Source organism: Rhinolophus sinicus, chromosome 1 (genome assembly GCF_057876585.1).
Source record: "Rhinolophus sinicus isolate RSI-liver-muscle chromosome 1, RSI-T2T, whole genome shotgun sequence".
Lineage (NCBI taxonomy): Eukaryota > Metazoa > Chordata > Mammalia > Chiroptera > Rhinolophidae > Rhinolophus > Rhinolophus sinicus.
Genome location: NC_142501.1, coordinates 206,345,437 through 206,370,808, shown reverse-complemented (window position 1 = coordinate 206,370,808; position 25,372 = coordinate 206,345,437). Strand labels below are relative to the sequence as shown.

Sequence of the window (25,372 nt, the reverse complement as noted above, 5' to 3'; positions counted from 1 at the left end):
CTTTGGGGGGTAAATTATTTCCTTCAAGCCAAGGTGTCATGGCCTGACACAGCACAGATGTGTTTGGGTGTCCTTCCTCTTGGAAGGAATCTCATCACCACCAGGAGTCATTGACTCCTGAGAATAAATATTCATTATACACTTCACTGAATGGGGGGCAGTAAAAGGAGAGATGGTGAAAGGGAAAATAACCACCCCCAATATCTTTGGGCTGTTTCGAAGCTTAAGAAGCTATGAACTGATATGAGTTACAACCACTTTCTACACTTAAGTCCCAGAATATTTGAAAAGACATTTTTATTCCTTCAACTAGAAGCAAGATTTCATTTCTAAGTCCTTTATCTGAGACAAACCTATGACTAAATCTTCTACACCAATGTCCATCTCTAAGGTTAGAGTCTGAATTATTCTTCTGTCTGAATTTCTAACAGGTATCTCTGGGCAGTTTGCCAATCTGTAAACCCTAATAGAACCAGTTGCTAATTGTAAGAACATTGCTAGTTCTGGAGAGAGATGTATCCCGCTAGAGACTTTTGGCAATGAAGAAGAAAGATGAAAGGAAAAGAAGTCCACTTATGAAAAGATGTGTTGGTCATATGATTTTGTCTACACGACCATTTCTCAAAATATTCCTCACCCATTCTTATCTCTAACTCTAGAGATGAGCAGCTGACCAGGGCTGGCCAATCAGAGATGCTGCCACTTTCCAGCCGTAGTGACTTGCTTAAGGATGGACATCTGAATTAGGCCAGGCCAATTACTCCCCAGGTCTTTTGCTGAAATTATCTCGAAAGAGATGCCCTCTTTCCTCTGGGATAATGGTCTGGGAAGATGTTACAAAATCCCAGAGCTACCCTGAACCATCTTAGTTTCTTCAGGGAGAGTGAGGCAACACCAAGGAAAAGAGAGATGGGATCCAGAGCATTATTTGAGCACTTGGTCCAGCCACCGGAGGCCAAGTAAACCCCTTGAACTTCCCAGTTGCTGGACACAATAAATTTTCTTTATTGATGAAACTCATTTTAGTTGACTTTGAAAGGTAGGAAGGAAAGATTTGCAAATGAGAAACTCTTGAGTAATAGACTAGGTCTTATTCTAGGAGAGAATTCCACTCGAATATAAAAGATTGAAAAAAAGAAGCAAAGAAAAAGCCTCTTGGGACGCAGAATAACTCATCCTTCTAATTACCAGAATTCTGCGGCCCCACAGTTGCTACCTGGTCTGACATATCCCTGCAGTACAGACTTTTGGTTTCTCATATTAATAATAAGCATCATATTTTGAGCACCCATTAATCACAAAGCATTGTATTAGGCATTATATTTACATTATCTCTAATACACCAAGACGGGTGTTATTATCCTTGCTTCCTAAATGAGGTAACTGAAGTGAAGCAAGGTGAAGAAACATGCCCAAAGTCGCCCAGGGAATAACTGGCACTCCTGGCAAATGGTTGCATCAATGACTGGTCCTATTCCACATGAATTTCCATCATGGCACGTCGCCACTCATCTGCCAGGATCCCCAGGTAATCTTTCTTCCTGAGGAATAGAGAAGGGCGGCTTGCATTGTGGTGCAGTGATTTTCCAGCTGTTTCATGTTGCTCAGGAATTTCCCAGGAAGTGACTTGGGAGCAACCATTGCAGTGCAGTGGAAGCCAATTTGGTGACTCCAGACCTACCAACATAAGGTCAGCCAGAGCAGCTGTCCATTTAATAGTTCATACCCCAGACTCACGAGTAGGAACCATTTATTTCAAAGAGCAGAGCACGTACAGAATTTTAAAGTCCAATTTGCAGTAGAGTCAGGTAGATTAGGTTCTCATTCATGGCTATTCCCCCAGGTCCTAACACAGGGCCTCACATGTAGAGGCACTTAGGAAATGTTTCTGTAATTAGCATATGAACAAATGAGTGAACGAATGGAGTTAGCCCATATACAGTCATTCTCAGAATGTCTCTTTGAGAGAGAGAATGTCATCCCAGTTCTACTGACCACAGCTTGCTGTGCTCAGAGCTTACATTACTGGTCATGGCCACGAGGTTGCCCAGAGGGAGCACTGAGGTGCAAATCCAGGTTACTTGAGTCCAAACCTAAAGGCCTGTGTCCTGAACCCCTCTGCAGCCACTGTGCATTCTGGGCCTTCTTTAACCCCCACCCCACCCTCCACTCTATCTCTGCGGTATCTAACTGTAGAATCTAAGGCTCTAACATTTCCAGTTTTTCATTGTTCCTCTCCATGGGCCATTGGCAACAGCTACTTTCCTTCCCAGTTGTCAGCGTGCTTAAAAAATGGTCTGCACTCTGCCTATTTCTACATTCCTCAGGAGGCTTTCGGCTGCTCGGAGGCTATATGCTCTCATGGTGCAGATGGATTACAGGCCTGGGGTGAGAGAACTTGCAAGCTCATTGGTTCTCTTGTCATGAGTTTTTTTCTCTGTACTTGACAATGTGCACCATGGCCAGAACAGAATTATTAAATTATGGGCTGCTGCTGCTGCTGAGACAAGAGACTGCCTAGTGAATGGGGTGTTTCTTTTTCTGCTGTAGCTCTTGCAGGAAATAGATATTCTTGGTCCTTGAAAGTTTGGATTGTGTGTTTGATTTAAAATCTACACGAAGAAAAACATTGGACAATTGGACTAGCTGGGAACATTGAAAATGCTAAAAATAGCTACTCTCCCCAGGGGCTAGAAGCTGTGCTAGCACTTTATGAAAAGTATTGCATTTAATCATTCAGCATCCTTAACAGTAGCTGCAGTAATACTGATTTTACAAATAAGGAAACTGAGTCTCAGATGGTAACTTGGCAAAGGACATACAGCTGAAAGGTAAATCACGGTGGAGCAGAGTTAAAAACAAATGCTAGTATGAAGGGCATGATTCTGAATTACTAACACTGGTTATATTTCATACACCACAAGGGAAAGGAATGTTGCTGTTAATGTATTTTTAAAATTTTCTTGGGTTAATTAGATTTCAGCTCTTAATGGCAACAAGGCTATTAGTCAATATGTCACATCGTTGAAATACAAAACGGTTTTAAAAAGCTAACCTTGCAACTCTCATTAGAATTCCCAGGTCTCCTAATTTTGGAACTCTTTTTCCATATTAGAACCATCTCACTTGCTGACATGATAAGTGATGATACTTCCATGGTCCTCAATCCCCACATTTGTTTCTGTTCTTCTCCTATATCCACACCATTCTTTGACATCTTTGCAAATGTTCTTGAAAAATGTCTGTTTATGGACCGTGATAACTAAAACTCCACTCTTAAAATACACTGATGGCAAAATATCTCTTGTGTGGAGTACAGTTCCTCATCAATTCTTTCTTCCAAACCCCCAAGCCAGTTAATACTAATGCTTCCTTGAGTCTCTCTTAAAAGAACTCACTATATTCTGCCTGGTGTGTTGCTATATATTTACTGTGGTGTGGCACTTAAGACTTCTTAAAAAATTATTTATTTGTATTTCCTCTTCTTTTAAGCCCATGCAGAGAATAAAGCAAAACGATCCATGAGGGATTCCTTAAATCCAGGGTACAAGAGAGACTTGTATGGAAGACAAATCCCGCTAAAGATGAACTCATATTTTTAAAGTTTACAAAACACCCAAAGATTGCAACTGTTAAAGGAAAGAGCCAGTAGACTCAATAAATACGATAACTCATACCTAAACAACTAGTGATAATGGAGTAGTTTGAAAGGAACTTTAAGTAAACCATGTTTAAATAACCAAGTAAAGAAATAAAGGAATAGGATAAAGCAGGACTTTTAAAATAGAATAGCAGGTGGACTGTAGAATAAGTCCCCCAAAAATCTAGAACTGAAGAATTATAGTAAATGAAATAAAAACTCATTGAATAGTGGATTGGTCACAGGTGAAGAGAGAAAATGAGAACTGCAGAATAGATCTGAGGAAATCAACCAGAAAGTAGCACAAAGAGATAAGGAAATGGAAAGTATGAAAGTGACGTTAAGAGATATGAAGGAGAGAAGGACAGGATTGAACAGATAGATATCTATTAGGTCAGTGCAAAAGTAATTGCGGTTTTTGCAATTATTTTTAACCTTTTAAACCGCTATTACATTTGCACCAACCTAATAATAAGAGTTCCAGCAGTTGGAAAGGGAGAGATTAAAGAGAGCAATATTGAAATAAATATTAGAATATTTTCCAAAAAAAGAATACTCAAATTAAAACAAAAAAGCATACTCCTGAGCAGAATAAATGTAAATATATTTACTAATCACATGATATTGAAATTATATAACATTAAGGAACAATGGAAAATATTACACTCATAAAACAAAATAGTCAAGTGACCTTCAAAGAAGCACAGTCATAAGTTTACATCTCCTTGGAAACAATAAACAGAAAATACTCAAATAACTTTTCCAAAGTGCTGAAAGGGAAGGAATGTCCCCCAATCTAGCTTTTATTCAGGAGTGATGCTAATATGGATATTCTCAAACCAAGATGTTCACGGAAACACTTATAAATGGATGTAATCCATTGTATCCGTTAGGAATGTCTTTTTACTGAAATTTTAGAAAACTTAACTGTAAATTATACATTTAGATACTCTTTCTTCTCTGACAAGAAGTCTGGAAGTAAACAGTGTTGGTTCATTAATTATTCATTTATTCATTCATACAACAAATATTTACTGGGCACCCACCGTGTTTCCCTATGTACCTACCATGTGGCGCTTACATTCTATCCTGACCACTTCACTTATAAAGGAAACTAACCCCTATCTTTGCACTTCCCACGCCTCTAATCTTGCATTACCTTTTTTTTAAGGACATCTATTTTTTCCTGTAAGTATTATTTATTATTTATTCTTTAATGTCTGTCTTTGCTAAATTACAAGCTTGAGGATAGGAATCTTTGTCTACTTTGTTTACTAATGAATCCCAAATTACTAGAGTAGTGCCTGGTCATAGTAAGTGCCGTGTGTGTGTGACTGAGCTTAAATGAACTGTTCAGTAGACATAAAATAAGCAAATGACCAAGTGAAATCTGCTATCATATCAGAAGTAGTCTCTCTGAGATTCTCTTGGTCTTTTCTTTATGTCCGTCACTCATAGTGACAAGATGGTGGCTTCAGGCCTAGACATACAGCCTCCATTTAAGACAGGAAAAAAAGAGGAAGGAGTTAGGGTAGATACTTCAAATTTCAACTGATTTGTCATTGGCCAGAACTGAGTCAAATTATTATTCTATGTACCAGGAATGTTGGGATTTCAACGATTTCACTTTTACTGCCTCTATGATGGAGGCAGCCATAGAACATGGGGTTGAGTTTGGAGCTTGGATGAGCCAAGCTATGTCAACCACATTCAATAAGAAAGGATCCGAACCCAAGAAGAAGAAAAGGAATGTAAGAAACAATAAAAATAAAACAGAAATATTTCTTACAAAGAAAATAAAGCCAGAACGTTTCATTTCTTATAGTATCTCAAAGGTCACTGTTTGTCAGTGCAGTGCACTTTCTGAAGAAAGAGATGATAAACAAAGGAAAGGATACTGAGGAGGACCAGGAGAGAAGAGCAGAACGCCATCTATGATATCATGGCCTGTCTCACACAACAGCTGGAAAAGTGGTTTCTTCTCAAACTTCTTTTCCCCCCAAACTTGAATTCATTTCCAATAGGACCACAGTCTTTAATTATCAATAGGCAGAGGAATCCATCCTCCCACTTCTAGATAAAGTTATTTCTTTGGTGTCAGCAGCACAGCAGTTTTGAGACAACAAGATAAGAAGGAACTAGCAGTTGAGATGGAAGACCGGATACCATTTGGCCATATGCTGAAGTTGACACCCTTCTCCTCTGGGCTGCCAAGAGACTGTGGAATGTGGTCTGGCCTTGTTCATAAGGGAACATGCTGCAACTGTCAATTGGGTTGACTTTTAATGAATCTTCTGAAATATATTTAGAAGTACATACCCCACACTGGCCACTCCTAAACATGGGGACACAATGTCACAGTTTTTCAACATGTCCTGTAAATGTTACTTTCTTAACAGCCCTTATTAAAAGTCTGATTTTAAAAAGAAAGAGGTAAATGTCTCCTGCCAGGAGGAAAACAATGGGTTGATATTTGGAAGACTTGAGCCAGGCTCTGCTCTGACCTCTTCTCTGTCTGTCCCAAAGTGTTCTCCATGCCTTAGTGTCGTGGTTCTGGTGACTTGATTCTGGCCACACCGGGGAAGGACATAGAGAGAGCTTAGGAGGGAGAAAAGATGCCTGTATCCGACTTAGGACGGCTCTATTTGAAGGCAAGTCACATCAAGACTTAGATGAAAATTCACTGACAAGAGAAAGAAACCCACACCAAAGCCAGGCTGTGAGAAGGTGGGGCCAGGGATGCACTCAGGCTGCCCGCTGGGCATCAGCCACCCAGTCGGAGCCACACCAAACCCGGCAGCAGCAGTTTCTGCAGCCATTCCTTTGAGAAACTGGGTCTAGGTAATTTCCTAATCAGCCCTCTTTTTCTCACCAAGTCATTAAACTGGAAGATACCCAGTGGCCTGGGACACTGGATTCTCTTTAAGTGAGAGACCATCGTCCTACTATCGGGACCCTAGGTTCCATCCAGAATCTGCTCTTCCTCAAAGGTAGGATCTGTCTGCTCCACTGCACTTTCTGTTCAGGCTGAGTTTGCTGCTGTCTTCCTATTCAATCTAAAGAATCCTCATTCCCTCTCCAGGCACGCTCCCTTCAAAGCAGGGGAAGGATGAGATATTACAGCAGAGTACAGTGGTACAAGGGCCAAGGCTCTGAAACAAGCTGCTTTCAAACCTAATTTCTGAGAGTTTCTTCATTCTCAAAAGTAATTCCAACCCATCCTGCAGTATTATTATGAGAACTAAATATACTGCATGTAATGCCCTCAGTACGCGGCCCTGTATGGGCCAGGTTCTCAGTAAATGATTCCTACGTGTTTTTTCTTTTACCTATTTTACTGGGCTTTTCTCTTTCCTGTTGCCTCACCAGCTTCCCACATACACACAGTACACAACACACTGACTTTCCAGGTCCCACTGGGTGGACAAGTTAAGAAAGTATATTAGCGATGTCGATCCTGAGTTGCCTCCAGGCTTTATGCTGCAGAAAATGAAGTGTAGATGGAAATGTAGTTCTAAGCCATGTTGAAGGCTGCCCAACCCCGTGTAATAGACTCATTTGTTTATTCACAAAGGAAAGAATAATGGACTAAGGATCCGGATTTATGGGCTTGCTTCTGCCAACACTCTGTATTCCCTATGTTAAGAATATACAGTGCACTGGGCATCAACCAAGGACTTTACATATAGCACCTCATTGAAAGGTCCCCAAAGGAGGATGGTGTCTGAACACACAGGGCCTTTTTCCAGCCCTGTGGCCCCCTTCATGAAGGGGAAAGAAAGACTTCCCTAGTGGCTGGTATTGAGAGAAAGAATTTAGCAACAGCTCCATGCCTCACCCCCATTAGTGGACACACAGGCTCCTGATCCTCAGTTTAATTAACTTACAGAGGAGAACTTTGCCCTTCCTGGGAGGTTAAGTCAATCTTAGACCCCACCTGGAACTAGCAAAGGCAATAGGATTCAGTGAGGACTTTTTAAGAAGCCCAAATAGTTATACATTCAAGCCTTTATTCAGGTCACATTTAGTGGTAATAAAACTGAGGTTTTGATCTCCATCTGTGTAATTCTTGCAGCTGTCTATCCAGGGGTTCCAGACGCATTGGAGATGACAGCGTTATTGAGGGTCCCCTTAAGTCCCAACAACAGGCATTTCCATTTCAATTTTAATATATGAAGAATCTGAAGCTCAGTGAAGTAATTTGCCCAGGGCTGTCAAGATAGCAGGTCACAAAGGTGAGATTGAACCTAGATCCCTTTAGCTGCAAAGCCTATGGCCGCCCTGCCCCCCACATGCTATGCTGCCACCCCAGAAAGCAAATGTTCCATCCTTGAGGTAACCCAAACCATTGACTTTCTTTTCACAGCCTAGTCTAGAAAATGAATGTCACTTTCTTGCTGTCAGCAAAATCAAGAAGTTGGACTAAACACCAAGAAAGTTCCTCCCAGATCAAAGAAAACTTCAGTCCACATCAGTTCTCCCTCTAGATCGTCAGTGCTGTGAGTCCACAGGCTTTAAAGTTTTGAAAGCACCGGAAATTGTTTCTTAAAATAAAGTTTTACTTATTGTTTTAATAAAAAGTATAAATTTATGAATTTATAATCATTTAAAAAAATAGAAGCAGAGCTGGTCTGGTTAAAATGGCAGTTGAGAACGTGTAGTCAAATACTTCTGGTCATTGCCACCAACTCATGAGACTTTGAGGCATCTCAACACAAATCTAGAGCACCCTGAAACCCAACGAGAAATTCACTCAAGTATCAGAATTAACATGAACTTCGGGGCCAGAAGGCCTGGGTTTGAGTCTCAGCCACTGCATTTATGAGCTGTGTGCTCTGAATAAGTCATGTAACATTTCTGAGCCTCGAGGGTCACCTGTAAATTGGGAGTCTTACTACCTTCATCATAGCTGTGATGCAAATTCTTTTTGGAAAATGTAAAATGCTGTACCAATATTAGTCAGCAGTATCTATAAGGCGGTATTCTTTTATCATTAAGAAGACCATAGCTTCCTATGAAAATTACCAGAGGGTGCTATCTTAGAGGTGGCATCTGAGAGACCCAGAGAAGTTTGGTGGAAAATCAGCAACTCAGGCCAAATAGGGTTAAAGACAAGTGGGACTGAAGAGGCTGATCCCTGGAACGAGGCTGACAGAGTATCTCTCTGGAGTTGAGCTGTCAGCAGGGCAGGGATAGACCTTCCAAACCCCACAACTTCTCAACAGCTCCCTAAAATGCTAACACCCTCCACGCAATTGGGTAATACATGTGTTTTCAATGGCATGGACCTTTGTGCTATGATTTGAAAATTTTATGTGTGGAAAAAGCTCAATTTAAAGATGGAATTTGGGGATATTAGTCACTTCTCTTTCTTTTACTGAGAAGATTGGACAGAGTTTTCCTAATGAGGTTCTGGATGCCTTTTAGAAAGTGTGCCTCCTTTATGACAGTTGAACTTCTCACAGAGAAGTGATCACTTCCTCCTTCTCTGTGTCTATTGCAACCTGTATTCTTGCATCTACAGATGACTCTCATTATTCATAGGGGTTATTTTCTGCAAGGTCAACACAAACTCTATTTTGGTGAATACTGAACTATTGATCTTAGGGGAGATGAAGTGTTCTGTGCCTGCAAACCTCTGGTCATGACATTTTTGTCAACTAATCAGTACATACCCTTGTTTTATGTATGTTTCTGTTTAAAGATAACTTATCTAATATATTTTGTTGATTCATTAACACTGAACTCATGGCCAACTGCACTGTAACTCATACTTGAACAAAGCTTATCTAACACATGTATTTTCTCCAAAAGGCACGTCACATACTGTGTTCTTGTACTTAGGGACAATAGGGTACCTGCCAGCACTATGCTTGAGGGCCATGTTAAACAGCAAAATCACCACACAAAGCACCAAAATACAAAAAACATGGCACTAAACAGACCCTGGAAAGGATACCTGCTTACAGTGTGAGAGCTGAAACAAGACAGAGCAACCACCATTCCAGCACAGCTGGCCGTGTATGATGGATGGCTCAAATTTTTCACCACTCTGTGCATATCTGCATATTACCCGAAAAGCACCATGATTTGAAGGTTAAAAATAAGTTTCACAATTAGACACATTCACCAATATGGAATCCACAAATAACGAAGCTCAACTATGTATCTCTGCTATAGAGCTGTTATAAATTAAATAACCCCAACAAGGTAAAACGTCTAAATATTCTATTGACTATTTTACAGATGCTTTTTATACATCTGTAGTTCTAGCCTAAACTCACTCCTAAGTGCTAGACTCACATTCCCATCTGCTTCTTACAAAGGCAACACAAGCTCAACAAATCTGAAGCTGAACTTACCGGCCTTCTCCTTTAAACTTTGTCTTTTCTCCTTTTCTTTTGCAATGCAGATCTCTTCTTTCAGGAATCCTCAGTGACCATCGCCTAGAGATCCTGAGGGAGATTTAAGGAAGATTATCAAAGCATTTTCCTCAATAACACAACTCTCCTGCTCAAACAGATTTGTTACTTCCTGCTAGAGAATAAGTTTTCTCCTTCACAATAGTTAATATTCCTTGAGTGCTGACTTAGAGGCAGGTACTCTTCTGAGCACCTTCCATCTATCATTTAATTTGATCCTGTCAAGAACCCTATGAGGTAGGTACAACTATTATTTCCATTTTACAGATGGAAACGCTGAGGCACGAGGAGTGTAAGTACATTGCCCACTCTTACAGCAAGTAAATGCTAGAGCTGGGATTTGAAACCAGGAACTCTGACTCCAAAAGTGAGTTAGTAACCACTCTGTTATACTGCCTCAGTCTTGTAAAATGTTAGCTATTTTGACAATTATCAAAAAAGTCTTCGATGACTTTGGAGGTCTTGCATAAATAAATAAATAAATAAATAAATAACAATAATAATAAAAGCTCCTGGACAGAAATTTAGGTTTGTTCCTGAACTCATGCCAAATTTTCTTTCCTGATTTAGCTTCCTTTACTTCTTTCATGAATGTAACATTTCCAGTGCTGAGGATTACTATCTTTCCTCCAATATACTTTTATCTTCTTGCCTTTGCACTTTTAGGCATACAGTCCCTTCCACCTAGAATGCTTATTCCTGTAATGCAAAGGTTCTAATCTTACTCATCTGTATGAACAACAAATCATAACATAATTAGCAGAAAGGCCTAACACGAGGGTCAGAGGTGATACGCTTGTTTAGTGGCAAAGGACATAGAAAGCTTCCTGATGAGGCTAAAGTCTCAAAGCAGGAGGTGTCACAGCACACTCCTAGTTGGAAGCACAGCACCCCACTCCCCACAAGGATGCCAATACTGCACATGGTTCCAGGTTCTGCCATTCTCTTTGGGTGCTGGTTGAGGGGCAAGAGTCAGTGCTCGCCCAGCCTTCTGACTGTTATTGGACCCAGAAGAATGGCTGCCCATTAAGAAATGCAAACATGCAAAGTAACACCAGTGTATCCTTGAGTGTTTTCTGTAAAACCAGTTGGTTAGGGATCAAGTCTTCCCTGTTCTTAGGTATTCGAACAATAGTAAGATCCAGGCATTCCAGAACCCTGCTTTCTCAACCACCATTTTCACTGTCCCTTCATCTGGGTGATGCTTTTTCTGAAATTGTTGGAAAGCCCACATCCCATTTCCACTTTCCCACAACACACTTTGAAGATAATTTTTAACACACTTGATTTTCCAATAGGACTTTCTTTCCCCAAATACACCATCTCACATAAACCCTATGTCAACCCTAAGCATGAGAATTAAACCTTTATTTCACAGTAAGGAAATGCAGGCTTGAGGAAGCAAAACACATACTCAAGTCCACATAGGTAAATGGCAGAGCCAGGAATTTTACCCATTACATTAAGCAAGCATATTTAAGTACCTATTAGGTCCTAGGTATAATTCTAGAATACTGAGACTCCAATGAGGGCAAAGTCAGACAACCCCTTTGATATCATTGATGAGGCAAATATGATTAATCAAATAATCACAAAATCCAATGTATAGTTGCCAAATGTGAGAAGTGAAGAAGAGGGAAGCAGTGCTGCAAAATGTACATTTGAAACTCACTTAGTCTGGGAGATCAGAAAAGTTTCCTTTCTCTGGATGAGTTGTTTCTGCTACAACATGAACAATGATTGGGGGCTAACTGGGGAAAGGACAGAGGTGGTGATAAGGGCAATAGAAGTGAACAGTTTTAAGAGATGTTCAGGAGACAAAAATCAGGATTTGCTGAGTGAGGATTGTCAAGAATGACCCTAGATTTTTGACTAATCTGGAAAGACTCTGTTGTCATTCATCGAGAATGACAACATGAGGGGAAGAGGTTTAGGTTGGAAGGCAGAAGGGAAATCATGAGTTTGGCTTTGGACATGGTGCGTGTTAAGATATCTATGAATCACCGTAGTGGAAAAGTTGAGTGGAGAGTTGGAAGGGTGGCCTTGACTGACATAAATGTGAATGTCACCAACATACAGAAGATGAAGTGGAAGCCATGAAGATAAAGAAGTTGTTTTGGGATGAACTAAGAAGATCATCTAAGAAAATAATCCAAGTGAGACTGTAGTTGAAAAGTATTCTTTGGATTTAGTAGTTTAGAGGCCATTGGTGACTTTTAGCAAGAGCCCTTCTGGGGGATGATGGTGGCCCAAGCCAGATTAAAGTGGATGGTCGGGAAATGGAAATGGTGACTATAGGTGACTGGTTTGAAAAATGTACTTAGAGAAGGAAAGAGCAAAAGGGCCATAACTGGAGGCAATGACCCATAACAATGGCCATGATCCTGATCACTTTATTTCTTCACCCCTTTTAAAGCAATGAAGGCATCCTTCTCTTTTGTATTGGTTGATTTCTCTTTTTTTTCCAGCTACTCAGTATTAAACTGGGTCCTTCATCATTTTGAGTAACCAAACAATTGGGTTTAAGCCATAGTCTGACACATAGTAGAACCTCAAATATTATTTGTTAAAGGAGAGAAGGAGGAAAGAAAGGGAGAGGGAAGGAGGGACAGCGGGAGGGGGATATAAGAGCCATATACATGAATTTCTTTACTCTAGGGAGAGGAAACGGTGAGAGAGTCAATTGTCAAAAAGAAACATCAGGGCAACTAATGGCATAAAAGATGAAATCACACTCTCTTCACAATAGTTTCCTCTTCCTAGTGAGAAAACAAAGAATAAGAAAAAATCTAGGGGAAGAAAATCCCCAAACTATTGTTTTTATGGATAACTGTTTTTATGATTATGCCATATAAAGTAAATTTTGCAAAATCAGTTGAGGGTGGGACCAGCATTTCAAGTTATTTAAGGCAGTCAGAACAAATTTTGCATCAAAGCCAAGTTCTTGAAAAGGTCCTAAGGTATACTAATTTGTGTCTCTTCCTGAGCTACACCACGATGTACGTGTCCTGGAGGGCATCATTTCTGCACGTAATAACACTTCTCTCCTCCCTCAGGCGTTTTCCTGCCCACTTGTCTCTTGATCCCATTTGAGTAACAGATCATCATCTGTGTTTGCGGAAAGCTGACTCACTCTGACAGATCTTAGTGGAGTGTGCTTGCCTGGTGTTGAACACTTGAACCCTTTATTTCATTGTTTTAAGAAATATGAGTCTTTGCACACAAACAATAGCACACTGCAGCCAAGTTTTATATTTTTGGCTCTGTCACTCTGAGCGGAAACCTCATAGCTTCGTTTATGCAGAGCTTATTAAAATCTTCTCATGTTACTGTGTTGATTTAGATAAAAACATAAATCATATTCCTTGTGTTTCAACAACACTTAAATCAGGAAAACTGTCCCTTGGACAGCATTGTATTCACTGTTTGGCCAGGCGATTTTGGACAGGTTAAAATTATTTTAAGATGTTTCAGTGCCTAATTTCTGGGGAAGGAAAATTAGTCAGACTTATTGTCCCAGGAATTTTGTAAGAACTGATGCATTTGGGCCAAAATACCTTTAGGAGACTGATTGCCTAAGTTGTCAATATATAGCTGTCATGCAGGGTCTCTGGTCCCGCTCCCCGCACCGGAACGCAGGATATGGTGAGGCCAAAAAGGAACAACAATGGAGCCACGGATAGGGGGTTCATACCACTATATTCTCGCTGGTGGCTGGGTTGGAGATACAGGAAGCAGGAGCCACACGATCCACAACCTGCCGTCTGCTTCTCTGCCAACCAACCAACCAACAAACCAACTCAGCCACAGCAGTTATATCAGTGGGTAATTGGCTAACTGCTTACAGCTGATGGCCATCTACTACCCAAGCCAGCACCTTTCCACGTGAGGCCAAGAGCCTGGAAACTGCTCTCTGGGACTCTGTCCCCACAATAGCTGGATATTTAGTGATTGCCTGAAAAAAAATACAGTGAAAATTATCTATCTAGTTGTTTTTGCTTTAAGGCAGTATGGTATGCAATAGGAAGACACTCAGTGAGGAGATTAAGGAGGAACCAACAAGTACACCGTAATAAGAGCCTACACATTAAACATTCTGCCTCTGACTACCTCACACTCTGATTCGTAAACTGTTGATCTTCTCGGTCCTTCACCCCTTATGTCTTCTCTTAGTTTCAGACTTTTATACCCCCTCAGATGTGATGATGGAAACCTCTTCTTCAGTCTTGATTTTCTTTTTTCCTACTAAATCAGCAACGTACAGGGGATTCTTGGCTTAGTCAACTTTTGGCCAATCTAGGAAAAGGTCAGAACTCACCAGCAAACCTAGGAATATCCACCTTACCTTCCCCTCCACATCCTGGGTCCACATCTGTCCAAACCAGAGTAAATGACCGTCTCACCCGCCTCTCTGAAAATCCTACCAACTCCTTGGTTGCCCTTTCCTCCCAGAGTGACTATCGTCAAGTAAAATTATACGGTCAAGTTAAATACTATTAACTCTGAGGCTCTTGCATAAAATTTAAAAACCAAAAATTCAACTTTTTAATAATAATAATAATAATAATAATAATAATAATAATAGAAGAAGAGGAGGAGGAGGAGGAGAACAGCTAACATACTCTGTGCGTTGTGGACACCTGCAGAAACAGGGCACCCCAACATAAATTTTGGTTCAGATGTCAAGATTGATCATGCCACTCAGAAACCAAGATGATATGAAAAAGCATATTACTTACATAATGAGGTCTAGGGAAAGCAGAGCAAAGTTCCCAAGCTGGTCTGGAAAATGGCTTAGCGAAAGCAAGGAAAGGAGACTGGCTCGAGGTTTTTATTGTGGTTAGAGAGTGGGGTGGTTTAGGATTTCAGGGGTTTGTGTAGTTTGAACCTCCCACCAATTCCAAAGGAGGGACCACCTTGGTTTTCTTATCTTGCCCAGATTTGGGGCAGAAGGAGAAAAAGTAGGGGTGAAGCTTCAAAGCTGTCAACAGTCAAATATTAAAAATGGATTCAGGCTCTTTCTTACACAGTGACAGGTCCTGTACTAAGGATTTTATGTGTCATTATGTTGGATTACTTCCTCAACTCCGTGAAGCATCTGATTAGCCCCATTTCACAGATGAGGAAGTCAGTGCCCAGAGAGGGGCAGACGCTTCCCATGGCCAAAGAGCTGGATAGTGTAGAGCCAGAACTCTGACCTATGTCTGTCTAGTGGCAAAGCCAATGCCGTGACTTTGGTTTTGACCAGACAGCCAGGGTAGGCTAATCCAGCCTGACAACTGGCAGAGTGATGAAATTCACAGCTGGGCACCTTCAGTCCTTCCATTTATGTCCTTATCAGCATACACACTGGGTGTAGAAATCATGTATTCAGTAATGAACTTGGTGGGGCACTTGGACAGAAAAATTACATGGCAAAGCAGAAAGATCTCAGGCATTGAAACCAGAAAGATCTCGGGTTGAACTCTGCCTTCCTCACTTGGGGAGTTCAAGAAAGTTATCCTCTCTGATCCTTAATGTCCTTACCCATGGAATGGGGGCAATAATACTTACCTTGAAAGCTTCTGTTGTCCTTTTCCTGTGGCCTTTGTTGAACATGAGCCTTGAGAGTAGACTAGATGCCTCATATGCCTACACATCCATTTTAGCATCTCCTATTTCCAGGCTAATGTTTTTTTGGCCACATGTTAAAAAAAATGGCATCAGGTAGGCACAAAAATACAGATACAGAGAAGCTCTTCAAGAGCTCTCAGTAAGCTATGACTTATGATACTGCTGCTAAGGGGACACTGAAAACTATCTCTCCTAATCTAATCTAATACTAATCTGTTCTAATCCAGTTATGGAAGAAAGTCAGGAAAGATTTTTAGTTCCAAATGATTTCTTCTCTCTCATTTGATAAAAGCTCCTCAAGACAGTTTTTTGTTTTTTGTCTTGTTTATTTGTGTTTTTGAGGTTTCCTCAATTTAATTTAAAAAGAGAATGTTGCATTTTTCATTAATTTCATATGAAACACAGTCAGATAGAAGTTCTAGGGAAAAACTTACTGTCGATGTCTGGAAATGAAGGTGGTTTCTCTTCAAGTGACATATAGTCTGAGGTGCATCTCCACTTTGGGAGGCTTATTTCCATTTTCTTCAGGCCTTTCCATGTTTACAACATGCACAAATTTAGTTGGGTTTCCTGAGATGAAACTGCAAAATAGTGAGGAGAGACGACTCAGAGAACCACTCTGGTGGGGTGGAGAGAACTGAGACAGCTTGGGTGTGAAACTGGTTATAGGAACATGAGTGTGTTCTCACTCCTCTTGGATCCTCTGTAAAATAGGAATGATAGTCTCTCATGCCTCTGAATGCTGTGAGGATTAAGAGAAATATAGAGGGAAAGATGTCTAGCCAATTGCCTGGCACATAACCAGTTTAAAGCATGTCTCTTTCAATTGCAAGTGACAGAAATCTAAGTCAGACCATGTTAATAAAAGGTGGAATTGATTTGGTATGGCTTTCATAACCAAGCAGCATTCCAAGGGTGGGTTCTTTGGATGGCTTCAAGCCAGTCTTGGTGGATGAAGTCAGCACTCAAGGGAGGAGGCCAAGGCTGTGCCTTCAGCTCTACTTGCCTTTTCTGAGCTTCTTTTCAACACAAGTTCTCTTCGCAGGTCTGACAAGATGGCCACACAGAGCCTTGGACTCACAGCTTCCCAACTGACTAATGGTACTGGAAGTAGGACTTCTCTTTCTTAACGCCTACCATATATGAATCACAGTAAAGACGCTGATTGGCCCTGATTGGCTCATATGTCCATTTCTGAACCAATCGCTGTGGCCAGAGGAATATGGTGCTCTGATTGGCATGAGACAGATCAGCATCTCTGAGTAGAGAGCAGGGTACCTAGACCATAGAATAGAAAAGAGTGATTTCCCAAAGGAAGAGACACTACCTGAAAAGAAAGATGAATACACACCAGACAAAAACCACAGGACACAATTTGCTTCCCTAAATAGGTGAATGAAGCCACTAATTGAGGAAGTGTCCCTTTACTGTCCCTACTCCCTAGGAGACTTCAGACCCCTTCTGGTGGAGTGAGTTCAACCAAAGGCGGAGAGCATGGGTCAGTCCACACACCAAACATAATATCCAATACAAGATTTGCTGGCATATTGTCTTGCAATTTTCTAAGCAGCTAAATACAATTTCTTCAGTGAATTGAATAAATAAAAGAGCAGGTCGCATTTACCCAGAGACATGATAGGGTGGTTATTTTTTAAATTTTTGAAAAGTAGTGACATGTAATAGTCTTGGCCCGCAATCTTATGGAAATTCACGTAATAGCCCTCTTCCTCTCATAAGCAATTTCCTTCCTGACAGGCTTAAGGGTATGAGTGATTGCATCCCTGCTGTCTTTTTAAGGAAGAATCTGAGTGAAAAGCATCTTGGAACCAGTACTGTAATCTTAAAACATTGTCTGCTCAGACCAGTCCTAAAGTCTTAAATCCAGTCTCAAATGCAAACCTTTACAAAGAAAAAGAATAATTATAGTGCTCCTTAACCTACAAGTCAGATCAGGGATGAAAGTATAATTGTAGCTGAGTGGACAAAGGGATTATTAAATTCATTATGACTAACTTTCAAGAAGTTATATAGCCAATCAGGAAAGCAATGTGACTCTTTGAGCCCCAAGACGGGTGGCTGGGTCTTTCCTGGCAGATAATGGCTGATGCTAATGGAAAAATGCATCTGTGGGAATGACGAGTGGTGTTCCAGAGAACTTGGTTAGCACTCAACTGTTTACAGCAGGTCTGGGATGAAAATGAAGACTGAATCACACCTTCTCAGGAGCACACACACACGCATGTTATATAGGAGGGGGCACTGTGCCAACAGGAGATACGCACCCCATTATCTGGGACACACGTACAGATGGAGCCCTGAGACCAGTCCCCCAAACGAAAGTCGGGACAGGGAGGAGGGAGTGTGCGTCTTGTGCTTATAGTTTTTTCGTCGATGACAAGTCACAGATTAATTTTCTCATGATGCTTTTGTGCCCTGGCAGCTCTTTGGCATAAGCCTAACTTCACTGAAATGGAAAAATGAAGCTCAGAAAACCAGCCCAGGCTGTCCATGATGATTGATGGCTTAGAGAGATTTTGTGTTGTCCAGGTTGTAATTGAAGAAAAAGCAAAAGGCAGAGAGAGCATCATTTAGAGCCCTAAATACCCTTTGGCAAGTGAGCACCGAACAAACGGATTGAGTTAGATGTGTTTAAGGTTCTCAAGATAATTTAAATACATAAAATAACATAATAGCAATGATTCAGTGCCTAGGAAAAGTCCTTGTACCTGGCAGGTGGTTTGTGAATGTTCATTACAAACATAAAAAGCGTATCAATCTCTTTTCTATCATCTAATGTCCCAGAATCACAGAATAGCTTCAGGTTTAAACGAATTGGCCTTTAACGACATCCTTATGGAGTGCTGAAAAAGGGTCATGGCTCCTTTCCTCTTCCTAGTTGGGAATCTGAGATATGAAGAAGTGATTTGAAGATAACATTCAATGAATCCTAAACGAAACGGAGAGACAACATATCTCCAATTTCCTGCTTCCTCTCCAGAGAATATTCCCATTTTTTCACTGTTTCAATCAGCTTGTTGTTTGAAGACAGTCCTTGTACAACAGTACTAGTAAGAACCTTACTTTTCAAACACTGACATGGAGCAGACCTGTCTCTTGGGCCATTTAGGGGTGGTGCCTTTCTCATAAAGCTAAATTTCTCCCTGTGTCTTTTTTGGAGATTGCTGCATCCCTGATAAAAACTCCAACTAAACTGGCAATTTAGAGTGGATTCCTGGCTCAGCCAGATACTCTGGACAAATACCAGAGCCCATCAGCCTGGTCCAGGAACATCTTGTCCCCTTCCACACCCTGAATCTGGATTGCCCCAACCTGGAGAATGGGGCTAAACAGACGTGACCTGAGGGAGAGAGCCATATGCTCCTAGAAGACCTGCAATAGGTGTGGCCTTGGCCCCCGCCTGCCCAATCTCACCTTCTGCAGAGAGAAGTGAAGCAACCTCGTACCAGGGCTGAAATCATGCCCTGAGCATGCCGGCTCACCAAGGACCCCAGACCTCTCCAGATTCACAGGGAGAGCACTTCCAGGGAGCAGCGGCTCATTCTATCATGCAACTGGTTTCCTTGGGTTGCACGCTTTGTGACGGTAAACACGTCACTCTCCCGTGTCTGTATTTGAGACAGGCTGGACATCCTGATTCAATGAAGGATGCCAATCTATGATTTAAAATGGAAGCAGTCAATGTGTTTAGCTCTTGACAGAAATTCTTGGAAAGAAAAGGAGTCAGAGGTGGGGGGTGGGTCTTCTTTATTGTTACAGCAACACTAAACTAATTGCCTCTAGTGATTTTCTTTATTATGGCTAGTGCAATGGTTGAGCAGTTGGTCTCATGCCAAATATGTGTTCCATCTTGGAAATTTAAGAAACTCTAGACAAAATAGACATTTTAAAAATCCCTTAATTCAAATATATATTAGCTGCATGAGCTTGGGCAAATGAATTCCTATTCTGGATTTGTTTATCTGAAATGCGATCATTCAGATTTCCTAGGTTTGTTTAAGGATTAAGTGAAATCGGGTTGGTATAGAGACTAACTCAGTGAATTCCTTTTCCTCTGACCTTGTTTGGGCAGAGATACACTCCTGATAACACTCCCCATCTGCTGTGTGAGGAAACCAAGTCAGCCCTCTCCGGGCCCTATTTTATTTCTTCATAATGAGAAGATGGAGTTGGGCAATCTCTGAGATTTCTGAGAATGGTGCTGTTTTTTATTTTCCCCAGAGAAGATGTACCCCATGGTGAGGTTGTCAGCAGTTTCTGTCCCCTCCTAGTTCTATTCTTGGCCCTCCATGTGTAAGGTAGGGCCGTAGCTGTCTAACACCTGTGGCTATGATGCTGCCTCTTGTCTAAAAAAGCACAAGAAGGGACCATGCTGGCATCCCTTCACCATATGCCTACAGAGGAACTCCAGCTGAAACTGAGAAAGGAGTTATTTCCATGACTCTAGTCCAAAGGAACCCAGGAATAAGGAAGAAGCCATACTGCTATCAAAGCAAGTGCAGAAAGCCACCACCCATTATTCCATTTATATTTCATGACAAGCATTTACTCTCTATAGACTGATTGTCTGGGACCAAAGACCAGAACTGCAACCTTCCAGTTGTGCAACTTTGTGCAAGTTACCTCAGCTCTCTGTGCCTCAGTGTTTGCATCTGTGAAATAGATGCTATAAAGAGAACTTGCCTCATAGGGTTGTCATCAAGATTAAAAACATTATAGGAGTAAAATGCTTCCAATAGTGCCTAGCCTATGGTAAATGTGTTCACTACTGTGTCTGCTATTCTTTTTGGTTTTATTGTCCTGTGCCAGAGTCTCCTCTGTTGACTAGCTAAGAGCTATCACACAACTACAGACCGTCCTCTTAAGAAACTTGCAGCCTCACGAGACGGACAGCCCTGTGCTTGGCTTACGTCGGTAAATGATCAATCTGCCAGTCAGTCCTCGAGTTCTCACCGTGCGCCAAGCACGGTGCTGGGTGCTCAGGACCCAAAGATGGACACGTCATGGTCCCTGACTCTGCGGGGTCACAGGAGTTATGGGGAGGCCCATGTGGAGTTGAGCTGCCTTGATTTTAACCTAAAGGGCCCGTTGCCAACTATCTGTGTGGCCTTGAGCAAGTTTCTTAATCTCTGAAACCTTCAGTTTTCTCATTTGCAACATGAAGAGGCCACAGGCACTGATCTTGAGCTTTGGATGAATACTATGTGTGAAGCCCTGTAACAAGACACAACCCAAGTTGACCCAAGTGGCTCCTGTGGGTACCTACAGCAAAGGGTGGGCAATGCCATGAAGGCAGCAGACTCCAGGTGCCATGGGAGCTCAGAGGATGGACATCCAACTTGGACAGGGATGGGAGGAGGTGCCACTGAGGCTTTCTGGAGGAAGGGGGTTCTTGGGATGACTGCTGAAGAACAAACCAGGGCTGACTAGTTATGGCATTGGAGAACATTCCAAGGAGCGAAATAATGAGACTCGGGAATGTGGTACAGACAGAGTTCTCTGCAGAGTTTTCTTACCACGCGGGTACCTGCAGGATAAAACAGCTCCCTTACCAAGTTCAAGTCAAAGGAAGTTGAATGTTGAAGTTTAGAAACTTGATCTTGAGTTACTTGCCCATGCAGGACCAGTCTAGCTCCAACTGCAGAGCTAAATCCCCTAGTTTTGTTTATGTCACTGGAACTTAGTGGGAGAGATGGAAGGTCTGTCCCTGGAGTGTCATCGTCCCTTGCCACTTGCATTCAAAATGAGGTTTGACATGGAGTAGACATACAACCTAATAGCCAAAAAGCTAGGTTTGAGTAGTTCAAGGTTGAGCTAGACCATATCCCTCTGGGCTGATCCTCAGAAGAACAAACTTAGCATAGCTAGGACACACAGCTTGAGGAAGGTCAGCACCTCCCCCACCTAACAAATCAGCAGAGTTGGGAATTTAACAGCCTCTCCCCAGGCCCAGGAGAATCATCAGGGCAGACTGCAATACTGAAAGCATTTTGAAGACACCCACTGCAAGTAGAAAGGCTGCTCTTCAACATGCCTAGGACACTTGAAAACAGAAAATAAGTTTTCTGCAACGAAGGACCCCAGGAAACATCAAACCCTAGACTCTTAGCCCAAGCAGTTCTGAACTAGAAGTTGCATATGGGGAGGGTACTTGGGGTTGTCAATGGGGATACAAGCCTGTGTCCTCCAAGGGCTTGTCATGCGGGAGACCCTGCTCGCTGCGCCATTTGTCATGCGGGGCGGCCTGCTGGGTCTCTGCTCCCGCTCCCCACATAACGCAGGATATGGTGAGGCCAAAAAGGAACACCCACGGAGCCATAGGTAGGGGAGTCATACCACTATATTCTCTCTGGCGGCACTATACTCTCAATGGAGGCTGGATCCACACTGTCCGCAAACCGCCATCCACACTTGCCAGCCCAGCCGCCATCTTCTTGCTAGCCCCCATTCTTTCTCTCCTCTCTGCTAGCACAGCCACAGCAGTTATATTAGTGGCCAATGGCTCACTGGTTACAGCTGACGGCCAACTAGCCACAGCTGATGGCCATCCAATCACATTGATGGCCATTTACTACCTTGAGCCAGCACCTGTCTATGTGAGGCCGAGAGCCTGGAAACTGCTTTCTGGGGCTCTGCCCCCACAGGCTCATCAAACAAACTCAAGGAAACACAGAGAGGAAGATAAAAAGAATGACCAGTGCAGGCTGCTCTTTGGCTGCCCATTTCTCAGCTTTCAGCATGCCCCTGCTTAGATAAAAGATGTTGTGATTTGCATCTACACAAGAGTTTTATTTTGTTTGTCAGTTGGAGGACTGCTCTGTACATCCTCTCACTGCTTCCTTGTGAAGTTCTGCTGTGTGGTGGCCCAGGAAACCCAAAGGTGGCAGTTGCTGTCCTTGGAAGTAGCTCTGTACAGATGAAAACCATCAGTCTCTATCACACATGAATGTAAAGAGAAAAATGTTAGGATGTGATTAGATTTCACCCCAAGTTTTGTCTCTACCATGCTGGATTTTTGCTAAATTCTTATCCTCTATGTAACTTGTAAATGTTCCATTTGCCCTAGACTCATTTTTGGGCACTCTTTTCTATTTTCTTTACCTTCTTTCCCAATCTGCCTTTAGGATAACCATTCCTGCTTCCTGAATCTGTTCTTTGTCTTTCTCCTCCACCCCAACACCTCCCCTGCCCATGACGCCATCAGCAGATCCCCGCACATTACACACACTATTTCTCCTGTCATGATTGGCTGCATTGCTAATTCTCCTGTCCCTCCTCTCCTCTTATATAATCCTATATCACAAATGGAATGACATGGAGAGGAGAGAAGACATTCCAGGCCAAGGCCAAGGTGTGACTGAAGGTGAGAACCAGCCGACTTTGGGGAGGGATGGAGGTTGGAACGAGAGGTGATCTCACCAGGGATTTATTTGTCAGACTGGAGTCAAAGGTTGGTGTTCGGGGAACAGTGAGCAGGACAGGAAGGCTGTGGTCAAATGGTGGTGGACCTGAAATAACAGGCTGAGTTTAGCTTTTTAACCCGAAGGAAACAGGGAGCTTCTGAAGACTTTTCACCAGATGATCCTGTATTATACTGGGCAGAGGGGAGAGGCATCAAACAGTGCACTGGCATAAATTGCATGACACTGGGATAAAAGAAACTGGTACCAGAACAAGCATGAGATGAAGGGACCAAGAAAGAACGGAAGAGTCACCATGTGATGTAAGGAAGGGTAGCCATGCTCGGATTCCATGTCGACTACCATGTGTTGTATGTTAAATAATGTGATAAGCTATTTACATATGTCCTCTTGTTTAACCTCATTAATCCTCACAATTGTCATGTGAGTTAAATATTATTACCCTCATTTAACAGATTCGAGATTTGAAGATTTAAGAAATTGACCAAATATACGCAACTGGTGAGGGATGGAACTGAGGTTGAAGTCCATACTTACTCTACAGCACCTGGAAAACTTACAGCAGAACCCTTGCAGGCACCTTAACTGGGGGGCCTGGCACTTAGGGGTCCCTCACAGCCCTAATTTAGAGAGGCTCTTCCTCTTCTATCTGCTCAAACAGAAATATGTGCTTGCTTAGCCTCCCATCTGCAATTTCACAATAACATGATTTTATTCTCCATATCTCCTTCTTTTGAATTCCAACCTCTATCGCTGTCATTACTTTTCAATTTACAAGTGACTGCAGAGGCCTCCTTTGCCAAGGCCTCCTCTGCCCTTTTGAACTTTGATTATTGTGATTTAATGGTTGGGGCCTCCAGCTGATGGTGAGCGGAGCAGTAACCTGTCATCTTGAAGGAGTCCATTAAAACCCATTTATTGAGCCAAATGCAGTTATGTCCCTCCCATGATGCTTGCTCTCCCTCACACCTGCAACCACTTTCTCATTCTGTCTGATAGTGTTTGTTCCTTAGACATCTTCTGACCTCCCCTCCATCCATCTCGGTCCAGTCCAGGGGCTGGCCCTCTAGCATGGCTCTCCCCACCTCACCCTGAGCAGCTCTCTTACTTTGCTCTGCTTCTCTGAACTCCGGAATTCTCAATCACTTTTTGGCCATGAATGTATAAGCTCTCCATTTCTTTCAAGCCCAACTGTCACTATTTCCTCTCACACCTGGATCTTTACCATTTCCTCCCTATTGCCCCTTGTGATTTATTGATATTTCATGTGTTGTCACTCAATGATGTTGACAGAATAATGACCCCCACCCTAAAATGTCTACAACCTAATCCCCAGCACCTATGAATACATTACCTTATGTGGTAAAAAGGACTTTGCAGGTGTGATTAAATTAAGGAAATTGGGATGAAAAGATTAGCGTAGATTTTCTGAGTAGGCCAAATGTTATCACAAGGGTCTTACAAATGGAAGAGACAGGCAGAAAAGAAAGTGAGAACGATGCAATGTGAGGACTCCAGCTGCTGCTGCTAGCTCTGAAGCTAGAGAAAAGGGGCCATATGCCATGGCAGGCTGTCATGCAGGGTGGCATGTGGGGTCTCAGCTCCCGCTCCCCACATAAGAACGCAGGATGTAGCTAGGCCAAAAATGAACACCCACGGAGCGATAGGTAGGGAAGTCACACCATTATAGTCTCACTGGAGGCTGGATTCACACGACGTGCGACCTGCTGTCCGCTTTTCTGCCAACCGACCGACTCCCCTCGACTTGACTCCCCAACCAGCGCGGTCACGACAGTTATATCAGTGGCCAATTGGCTAACCGGCTACAGCTGATAGCCAACTAGCCACAGCCGACAGCCATCTACTACCCAAGCCAGCACCTTTCCACGTGAGGCCGAGAGCCTGGAAACTGCTCCCTGGAGCTCTGTCCCCACACTCCACTCCTACAGGGTCTCGCCTCACAATCTACACGACAAGCATCTTCCGCGAGGGTCCCTGTGCGAGGAGCCTGGAGGTGAATGGAGTATCCGGGACACAGCCAGGCTCTCTGGACACAGCCAGGGTTTCTCAGGGCACCACCAGTCCTTCTGGGCACAGCCAGACTTCCTGGGCTTCTTAGGGTACCACTAGTCTCCTCCTGCCCTCCTGGCAGGCGGTACTGTCGCACTGTAACCATGCGCCAGGGCTGTGGCAACACTTGAGGTGGGTGGCGAGCATGCCCGCGTGTCACCGCTTTCACCACCCGGATCCGGAGACGG

General features: G+C 42.6%; 1 long non-coding RNA gene across 1 annotated transcript in view; it reads right to left on the bottom strand.

The window, feature by feature from the left end:
- LOC148759332 (uncharacterized) overlaps window positions 1-25,372 on the bottom strand; it is a 131,833-nt gene that overhangs the window by 80,751 nt on the left and 25,710 nt on the right. Inside the window, exon 2 of the long non-coding RNA XR_016018229.1 lies at window positions 10,003-10,095. This is a non-coding gene — a long non-coding RNA (uncharacterized LOC148759332). The remainder of the gene's footprint in view (window positions 1-10,002; window positions 10,096-25,372) is intronic.